The 9830-nt window shown below is 44.7% G+C and overlaps 1 long non-coding RNA gene across 1 annotated transcript; it reads right to left on the bottom strand.

The window, feature by feature from the left end:
- Positions 1-6131: 6131 nt before the first annotated feature.
- Positions 6132-8985, bottom strand: LOC144827488 (uncharacterized). The gene is made up of 3 exons (XR_013610209.1): positions 8887-8985; positions 7224-7364; positions 6132-6287 (listed from the first exon to the last, which is right to left on the bottom strand). It is a non-coding gene; the product is annotated as an uncharacterized LOC144827488 (long non-coding RNA).
- Between the last annotated feature and the right edge of the window lie 845 nt (positions 8986-9830).

Here is a 9830-nt window from a genome sequence, read left to right as displayed (position 1 = left end):
TCCAAGCATCCCTTCCGATGACCTTGATAAGGATTGGCAGCCACAACTATCTGAGCATTCAAAGGAGAGACATCCCAAGACCAGGCTAGGAAAAAGGAAGTGTACAGCAAGGCTTGAACTTATGGAGGACGATGTAGGTGAGCAGGATACTGCTGGTGATAAAGACGGGTCTGACACTGTCATCATCACGAGCGTTATTCCTGGTGCAGAGGATGTAGAGACCAACATTTTCACCCTATCCAGAAAGGCTGCGATTAGTGATGAGCAGGTAGCACGCATAACTCCTACACACTCAACACCCAAAGTAACACCAGCACCCATTTTTTCATCAGCGAAGGCCCGGCAGCGTCCGACATCCAGCACAAGCGCCACCTCAACAGAAGGAGGTAGTGGCAGTACTAGGACTGAGCTGTCACATAGGGAAATTCAACAAAAATCCTCCAGTCCATCCAGCATTGGAAGTGGGTCCTCCTCTTCCTATGGCAGGAGACAAACGTTTACCTCCCCAGTGTGGGACTTCTTTACGGTTCACCCAGGTCAGGAGAACATTGCTATATGCACCATTTGTCATGTCAATGTTAGTCGTGGTAAGATTGGTACAAACTATGGTACTGGAGGCCAAACGACCCATTTGAAAAAAACACACTTAATCAGGTGGGAGAACCACCTTGCAAGCTTAAAAAATGTAAGCACTCGTGTTGGTGGGGAGGATACAGTACTACAAGGTCCACTCATGGTTGACCAGGAGGTAGAAGAAGAGGGAGATGATGACCTTCTATCTGGGAGTGGTACACAAATGACCCCTGTCGCCAGCACTGGAGTGGTAAAGTCCACATCCTCCGCATCAGCAACTTCTCAGTGGTACCAGAGTCAGCCGGAGACACCAAGGAGTTCAAAGTCTGCGGTGCAAGGTGGTCCGTCTAGCATAACTGAAAGAAGTACCAAGCAGCGTACCATTACTAGCATGTTTAGGCAGGAGGGAAAGTACGAGCGGAACCACCCAATAGCACGTTTGTACAATGCGAAACTTGCAAAAATGTTGGCACTGGACCTTCTCCCATTTTCATTTGTTGAGGCTGTGGGATTTCGGGAATTAGTGGCAACCCTCTGCCCAAAATGGAACGTTCCCAGTCACTACTATTTTGCCCGAGTTGCTGTTCCAGCACTACACCACGACGTGCTGGAATTGATTGGGAAAGCCTTACAACAGAGTGTTGTCCATTGTATCCACCTGACAACAGACATGTGGAGCAGTTGCGATGCTGCAGCTTACATGTGCATCACCGCACACTGGATCTCTTTTGCAGGTGTTAAAGACAAGTTAACTTCAGGCCTTGACGTTGCTGGGATTTTTAATGATACTCGCAGACATGCAACTGTAGCCATGTTTGGTATGGAGAAAAGTCATACTGCTGAAAACATTTTGTCTGAGTTTAACAGCAAGGTCTTTGAATGGCTGCAACCAAGAGGCCTTAAGATTGGTTTTGTTGCCACCGACAATGGCAGTAATGTAGTGAAGGCAATGAGAGAAGGACATTATTTCAGGGTACCCTGTTTGGCACACTGCATTAACTTAGTCGTGCAAGACTTTCTGAAAACTGAAGCCAAAGTCAGCAACATACTGACCATCTGCAGAAGAATATGCACGCATTTTAACCATTCTTTTAAAGCACGGAAGCTGCTACGGGTCATTCAGCGTGAGCATAAATTGCCAGTCAAAGCACTGATCCAGGAGGTCCCAACACGTTGGAACTCTACTTATTTCATGCTTGAGCGTCTCTTTGAGCAGTACATACCACTGAATGCTTATGTCATGTCAAGAAGATTAGGGGATCCTACTGTTAATCTTAAAGCCATGACCATTGAGATGTGGCAGTGGGACCTCATTAAATGCTTGACAGAGATGCTACTACCTTTTGAGGTCTTCACACGTGCAGTTAGCAGGGAGGACTGTACTATGGGCCAAGCCATCCCATTGTTGTACATGCTTGAGCAACAGCTGAAGGAGATCTGTGAAACATACGAAGGTGACGAAGAAAAAGTTGATGCATATACCTTGGCCAAGGCCTTAGCCAACCGCTTATCCCTAAATGCAAGGCTTCAAATGATTGTGTCAGGTCAACATTACATAACTGCAACAATGTTGGATCCACGGTACAAATTATTTGTCAGCAGTAGCGCAGTAATTCCTTTTTCAGATGGGGATGTTGACAAGTACAAAACTTCCATAGCTGCGGAAGCTAATGATTTAGAAACTGAACGGCTGTTACTTAAAGGCCTGCCAGTGCCAGCCCAGGCCAGTCAAAGTACTCCAGGCCATCCTCCTGAGGCAAGTTCTTCAGAGCATGAGAGCAGTGCGTCTGCTTCCCAGCAGGCACCAACAGTACCAAAAGCAGCACCTACACGATCTGATTCAGCAGACACAACCAAAAGCATAACTGCTTTTTTTCTACAGAAAGGGATGGTAAGTCCGTTGCTGTTGCAAAGGGGAAAGAGGACCAGCAAAGCCGAGCACCAATGAACACTGAGCGGATGGTTCAGGCCTATCTGGATGACACAACAGAGGTGTTCATGGAACAAAGCCCATTGGTCTATTGGTATGAAAGAAGGAGACAGTGGCCAGTGCTGAACAGGCTGGCGATAAAGTATCTGGCTTGTCCTGTAGCCAGTGTCTCTTCTGAGCGGGTTTTCAGTGCTGCTGGTGCCATTGTGACAGCGAAAAGGACCAGTCTCTCCCCCAAAAGCGTGGAGAGGCTGACAATGATAAAAATGAATCAACACTTCATACCACCAGACTATAAAGTACGTGAATCAGAGCAGGATGAAGAAAGCGAGTCCGAAGACATCATCACTACTGGGTTACATGACCTACTTCTGTCCGAACCCCCAGAGTTTAAGGACGAGCTCCTCTTCCCTGACAACTAGGCTTTTAAATTGTTACTTTCTCCCTTCCTTTATTTGTGTTATTTTCTTATTAACAATGGCTTTCTGGTGCAAAACTGCAAATAGAAACCACAACCAAATCCATCCCCACCACTGATTCTTTTTATGTACCTACTGGAGTTGCACGCCTGTGCATTTATTTTCACTGTATCTCTGTATTTACCTACTGGAGTTGCACGCCTGTGCATTTGTTGACTGCACTTCTCAGAGTCTTGCTCCATCTTCTTGACTCCCACTCAAGTCAATACAATTCCATCTTGCCAGCCATACATTGGATGTTGTAGATGGAGTATAGTACATTAATGTAGCCTCTAACAGTCCCTCCATAACAAGTGAACCGTACAGTCATGACTACAGCCATCCTCTATTTCATTTGAAATCTGCAACTCATCACTGTCTTACTCTTAAGGCTACCACCTCTGTCTGCAGGCATTCATAGACGACTCTTCAGTGTCAAAACTTGAGCAGGCATCCACAACTGAAGTCAACTTGTTGTGACTCGTCATTACTTTTAAAAGGCTCGGCAGCATCTGTGATCAATCATCTGACAGTGAAAGAGAAGAGCAAGACAGGTATATTAAATGAATGATGCTATGCATTGCATTGGATGTTTTGCTGACTCTGAGCAAATGTGCATGGAATTGAAGTATACTAGTAACTTCAGACTCACGTGATAGCCAATTTTTCCATGTTATTTAATAATATAAATTATTTACGCACTTGTGTTCCTACTACTACAGGTGCAGTCAGGACTTAATTTATCATAGTCACTCAGTCACTACAGACTGAGTTGCTGTTGCTGTTGGATTAGACGTGCCACACCTGATAATGATGGTGACCACCATATCTTTGCACGCTGTCAGGCAGTTGGATCTGAGCTGATTGATGTACGATGTTTCTTGGAGTGGAATACAAGGTACAAATAAGAGGCACAGCACAGTAGACCCAGGCTACTACATGTGTGTGCACTGTGCAGTGGTAGAGTACAATAGTGGTATGATTGATGACTGAGAATGACGCATTGATTTTGTTGATTAATTTTGAAAATGCTAGGTTGCTTTTTTATGCCCCTTTCTCTGGCTCAGTCAAATTTTTAGGGAAATGCAGTTTGTGTTACGGGCGACCCTGTGTCGTGGCGTGGGTCTGTTCTGTGCTGGCTCCTGTCTTTTCTTGTACTTCTAGATTAATAATGATGTGCAGCTAGTAGACTTATACGCCTTAGTCTGAAAGTCCTCTCTTACGACTACTCCTCTTGTATTATTTTTTTGATCTTCACTGTATTACAAATACAATTTGTTTAGGTCATTCACATTCTTTTGTATTTGCCTTTTCTTTTTCAATCCACACAGGCTGGACGTTTTTCACCCACTGCTATTATACTATGAGCATCAACTCACCATTACCACTAATCCTCATCATCAAGCAATTGGATGGCGGGAAACCAAGAATTATATTCAGCGTGTCCTTTTCCTACGTTTATTCCTTACATTCATTGGCTAGTGGATCAACATCATAAATCATCGTCTTCATTGTTTTGCTTTTGTTGTCTCCATGCGTACTGTTTTTCTTTCTCAAACCTTTCCCAAAACCCCCGTACCCATCCATTCAACAAAACCTAACCCTCTTCCCCCGGACTGCGTGGTTTCATTGAGGTGTGATGTTTGTTACATTAAATATACACCAACAATTTGATCACGCGCTTGCTGGGGCAGATGTGGTGAAAGCAACAATAGTGAAATTTCAACAAGGCATGGCCAGGATCTTCTTCTGCTTCCCAACTCAAGGTCTGTGTATAATGCCAAATAATTTACCATTACCATCAAACAACGAATACATCTAATGAATTGGAGTCATTGTTTGGGTTTAAGTTTACATCATTATGATTTAGAAAAGTTTGACGTTGACGTGAGTACTACAACTACAGTTGAACTTCTTATCTTCTCTTGCACTTAGTTTCCAGTCCCCAAAACCATTGTTTTGTTTCAGTTTAGCAGTTGCAATATTGTTTTGGGTCAGTCGTGTAATGTACTGTACTTAATACTTATACTACCCCCACATTGTCTATCACGCAAATGACTGCCTCTTTCTTTTTGTCTCAAAATGCTACTGGCAGGGTCTGTCTACTACTACTATCACAGAAGTTCAGAACCACAGATTCTTCTCCATTGTCTTGGGAAACAAATGCAGCCCTTGCAGTGCCACACTTCATTGTCAATCATCATCAGCAATCACAGGTAAGATAAGTTTGCTGTGAGGTATAACGCAAGACAGACTGGTAGTTCTTCTAATACTACAAATATAACTCGGTGAGGGTTTACCGCATCTATCTGTCTGCATGTTAAAGATGTGGCCAATATATTTTTTTATTCGAAAGCACTGTCCGCTGACCTGCATGGCCAATTAACACCTTCACTGCGGCGGCTATTCCGCCGCAGTGCTAAGGGTGTGGGGCGGCCGCGCGGCGGCCGCATGCTGGTGATGGAACCGCTCCGTCACCAGCGTCGGTTGAGCTGTGCTCGTGACGGAGCGGTTCCGTCACGGCCCGCCCCGCTCAATAGAACCCTCAGCGCAGGCGCGGAATTCGCGCCGCGCATGAGCGTTCTATCGAGCTGGGCGGGCCATGACGGAACCGCTCCGTCATCAGCACAGCGCGACCGCGGCTGATGGCGGAGCGGTTCCGTCATCAGCACCGAAGGGGTTAAACCTTGCGATGTTGCAGAACGTACATTATTTGGTGAAACAGTCCCCCCTCCACCCCCCCAACAAACACAAATGAACTTCAAATGTTTTCTTTTGAAAATAACTTTGTCTCATTTATTTTAACATAATATAAAGAAAGATGATACAAAAATAAAATATATATGAAATCTTACCCCACAGCTGTCCCTACCCTCCCCTAACCCCAACCAAATTTCCAAGTTCAATGTAAACCCCAACACCCAATTCCCACCCACCAACAAAAGGATTGAAAAAGGGGCAAACAAACAGGGTCCATCTCAAAGCCGGCGGGCTTTCAAGTGTTTGTCCACAATGAGCTTCACCCGCTCCTCTATTTCATCCTCGAGCCTCGGTACCCGGAGGAGAATCTTTGTTTTAAATTGACGGCACCTACATTGGTATGCATGTTGTGGGGGGGCGGCCGATGATGAAAAAATCTGGCGGCGGGCGTACTCCTGCAGGCTTGGGGGCCGGGGCATTGGAAGAGGCAGCAGCTGCTGCCGCCGCCTCCTCCTCCTCCTCCTCGGCCTGAGCCACCAGCCGGCGGTAGGCCTCAACGATGGCCTGCAGTTTCCGCTGCCGGGCCCGGACTGCCAACTCCTTTCTTGTTGGTTTTGAAGGAGTAACTATAACTATAAAGAAAGAGACAGAATTGTTGTAATCCATAATCCCAGCAAATCAAGAACACAAAATTTATTCAACACATAGTGGCACAGTAGCACTAGCAAGCAAGCTGAGTACAAAAAATTGTGTTGCATCTATCTTGAACATTCTACGGCCTATATATTATAATTCATTTGTTGGACTTTTTGGCACGGCATTATGCCTGCCCTAGTAGCATGGGTGTACTTCAACGGTCACACACATACGAACACCTGTCTTTTTCATATCTCGTTTTATATCATATACTCTGCTTCCGGGAACAGTCTCAAACTAACATCAATTAACAGGGGCCAGCTAGTAGTAAATGTCTAGTAGAGACTATCATTCTTTATATCGTGCAACAAACCTTAGGCGGTTTGTGTTTCACCAGCAACGACCCATGCATCCAGTCATCCCCTCCTTCCCTTGCCTTTGGGTTTGACCAAAACACCGCTGCTGAGACTATCCACTACCCACCGATATTGGGTGTGTCTCCCAACCACGCAGGCAGCTGTGTTTTCCCCTTTCCATGCTTCCACAACAACCCATGCATCCGACTGCTATCAGCCACCTGCATTGCTGATTCCAAAGTATCCTTCTATATTAGATGATTGGTGCTTTTTCCTTGCTCCTTTCATCATACTGAAAATCGATCTCCTTAGTGTTAATCCATCGCGGTCATGTTGTGGATAAGACTTTTAGTCTGCCACCAACCTTTCACCGCTGAGTTGTAGTCAGATAGAAGAGGCCTGTTATTTTATCAATTCTCGCCGGTGGTAATGCTAAGCATGGTAATGACAAATAAAGGTGGCGTCATATATTGTCCAGTAGAACTTCAAGTTCATTATAAATCTCAGAGTACAGTGAGGAAGTTTTCCCCTCCCACCAAGTAATGCGGATCACTATTGAATGTAACTTACCATCGCCCACCGCTGTTGGCTCCTCCCCCACTGCTGCTGGTGCTGGTGTAGGTGCCTCTGGTCCTGTCCCCTCCGGGATCGCCTCTGCTGACGCTGCGCCGCTGTCCCCGTCGGCACTGGTGGATGGTACCGGTTCTGCACCTATAAAAATAAGTACACCTTAGATGGATGCACAGCCCCCATTGTACTTGTTCAGCAAGAATGGAGTTCTGCAAAACAGTTAAGTACAACGTAATCAGTAGTAGTCCACATTGCATAGTACAGCAGAGTCACTACACATATTAGCATTCATTTGTTATGGTATGGTACCCAAGCTCATCTCATCTCTACTGCTACTCTAGTCCTTGGAAATTTGAACTGAACCATGATGTAACCTTTGTACATCAATGTATACAGTTTTGCGCATGCTACCTCACAGCTTGTTGCGCAGTACGAGAAGACGCCTTTGAGGCCACATGATTGTTCAATGCATACACCTGAAGAGGTTGGAAAATAAAAAGGCCCGGGCCGTATTTACTTTTTGTATGTGGATTGTGGAATCGAGTTTGCTTACAGGTTACACCTTTTTTTTTAGCATGACTGCAAAAAACTTGCATAAATGTATTTCATACTGTCTAACGTGCACCACTTTTGTCATTATTTTTTGGCAGATGAGAAGATTTCCTTCTACGAAGCAGAGATTTCCAGAGCTTACCAAAAAGAGGCATATGTAACCAGTATACGTTCAATGGTGAGGGGTCTCCGACATTTCCCACATTTCCCTATCGTCCACTAGTAGCTGTACAAATGTAGATTACTTTATTCAGCCTTTTTTAACTCTGGATTTTTTCTGGTGGGCCCCTTGACGTATTTCACGGAACAGCTTAAAAACATTGATGTTACTTACTTCTAACAAAATAAAGCTTTTGAAGTACCACATTGACTCTGAAGTTTATTTTCAGTGTCTGTTGGCTTGTAGAGACTTACACGAGTGAGTGAGCAAAAGGGGGTTACTTAGGTTATGGATTGTGTAATAAAAGCATTGGGCATCTTGGTATTGGGGTTCAGGAGTGGGATAATGGAATAATTGACCAATGACTGAGCCCATATAGGTTGTCGTTCAGTGAATTGGGGGTTCCTCAGAGTTCTGTGACTGAGGTGTAAGTAAGGTCCAACCTGCCTATCACCAACATCCAATTTTCTGGTGCATACATAGTTATGTATGTGACTGCATAGAAGAATACCCACAAGAGTAGTAGTGGTATACTAACGTTTACAAAATACTAGACCAACATCTGGATGCATACTTGGTTGGTGTCAATTGGCAAAGCAGAGACATTACAGAGGAAAAAGCATAAGACAGGAGTGGACCCTGTGCCTACAGCTATTCTATCACAGATTTTTTTAAAAGATTAATACCTTAACTAAAGAGTGGGCAACAGGGCAAAACTTACCTACAGACAGTCTAATACTAGTAGTAGCACAGAGAGTCATAGCAGAGGCTCTTTGAAGGAACAGAAAGGCAGGGACAGATACCCAAAATTTTGAAAACATAATGAAAATCAAAAAAGCATTTGTCAAAATTTAGTTAGGAAGGAAATGTCATTAATCGGTTGGAAAAAAAAGCTCCGTTAGAAAGTTAGGGAAATATCATTGTTCCAAAAGAAAGCACTGTTGGACTTACTGGGGACAGCAGCAGGATCCTCAGTAGAGGAGCTCTGTGCCTGTGGTTCACCCGCCGACTCGGTCCCAGCCTTCTGCTTGCCCCTGGGTTCTGTGGTTCATGTAAGAATTGAAATAATAAAGAAAGAGAAAAACATTGAGTGCTGTGAAACATATACATCATTTCAAAAACCACTGCTAGAACATTAAAAGAAACAAACATTGATCTACCAAATGACTACTGCCTTGCAGGATTCACTGACTGTATACTTGGAGAAAACAAATCAAATGTTCCATAAACATTCTGATTGCAGATTACTAAGTAACACAGAGGCAGTAACACCTGAACAACACCACCGATTCAAGAATGGGGTAATCAATTATCTGTAAGTAGGCATTTCTTTTTTATTTTTGCCAGCAAAATGCATAGATCACAAGGAGGAGACATGCTTAACTTTGTGCATACACGAAATTGTACGTTCGTTGCATCATATTTTGTTCTGCTACTGACTGAATGCTACTGCTGCTAAGCCTACCCACTCACTAAACAAACTACATCAGTTCTATGGAGGGCTGAGGCAGGGGCAGCTCTAGGCTCATGGTGGTCCTGGGCAGGGAGCGTAGGTAGGGGGCCCCGGAAGAGGAGGTCGGGGCGGAGCACGGAGGCCAGTGAAGAGGGGGGAGTCAGGGTGTTTGGAAGTGGAACAGAGCCGGAGGCACCAAATCCCTGCCAGGGGCCGCCACGCAAATATGTATCCATCCTCAGAGGATTATTAAATTAAGGATATATATTGGTGTGGTGGCCCCTGGCGTTTGGTGGCCCTGTGCAGTTGCACAGCTTGCACATGCCTAAAGCCGGCCCTGGCTGAGGTAAGAAGAACAAAGTAACTTTAGCATTCATTGCCAGAGGAGGATTCATGCAGAAGAGAAGAGAAGGCCGTGAAAAAAATGATACAATATGCAAAC

The sequence above is a fragment of the Lissotriton helveticus genome, chromosome 4_1, assembly GCF_964261635.1.
Source record: "Lissotriton helveticus chromosome 4_1, aLisHel1.1, whole genome shotgun sequence".
NCBI classification, from domain to species: Eukaryota; Metazoa; Chordata; class Amphibia; order Caudata; family Salamandridae; genus Lissotriton; species Lissotriton helveticus.
The sequence above is the reverse complement of the archived record's forward strand: the minus strand, read 5'-3'. Positions and strand labels throughout refer to the sequence as shown.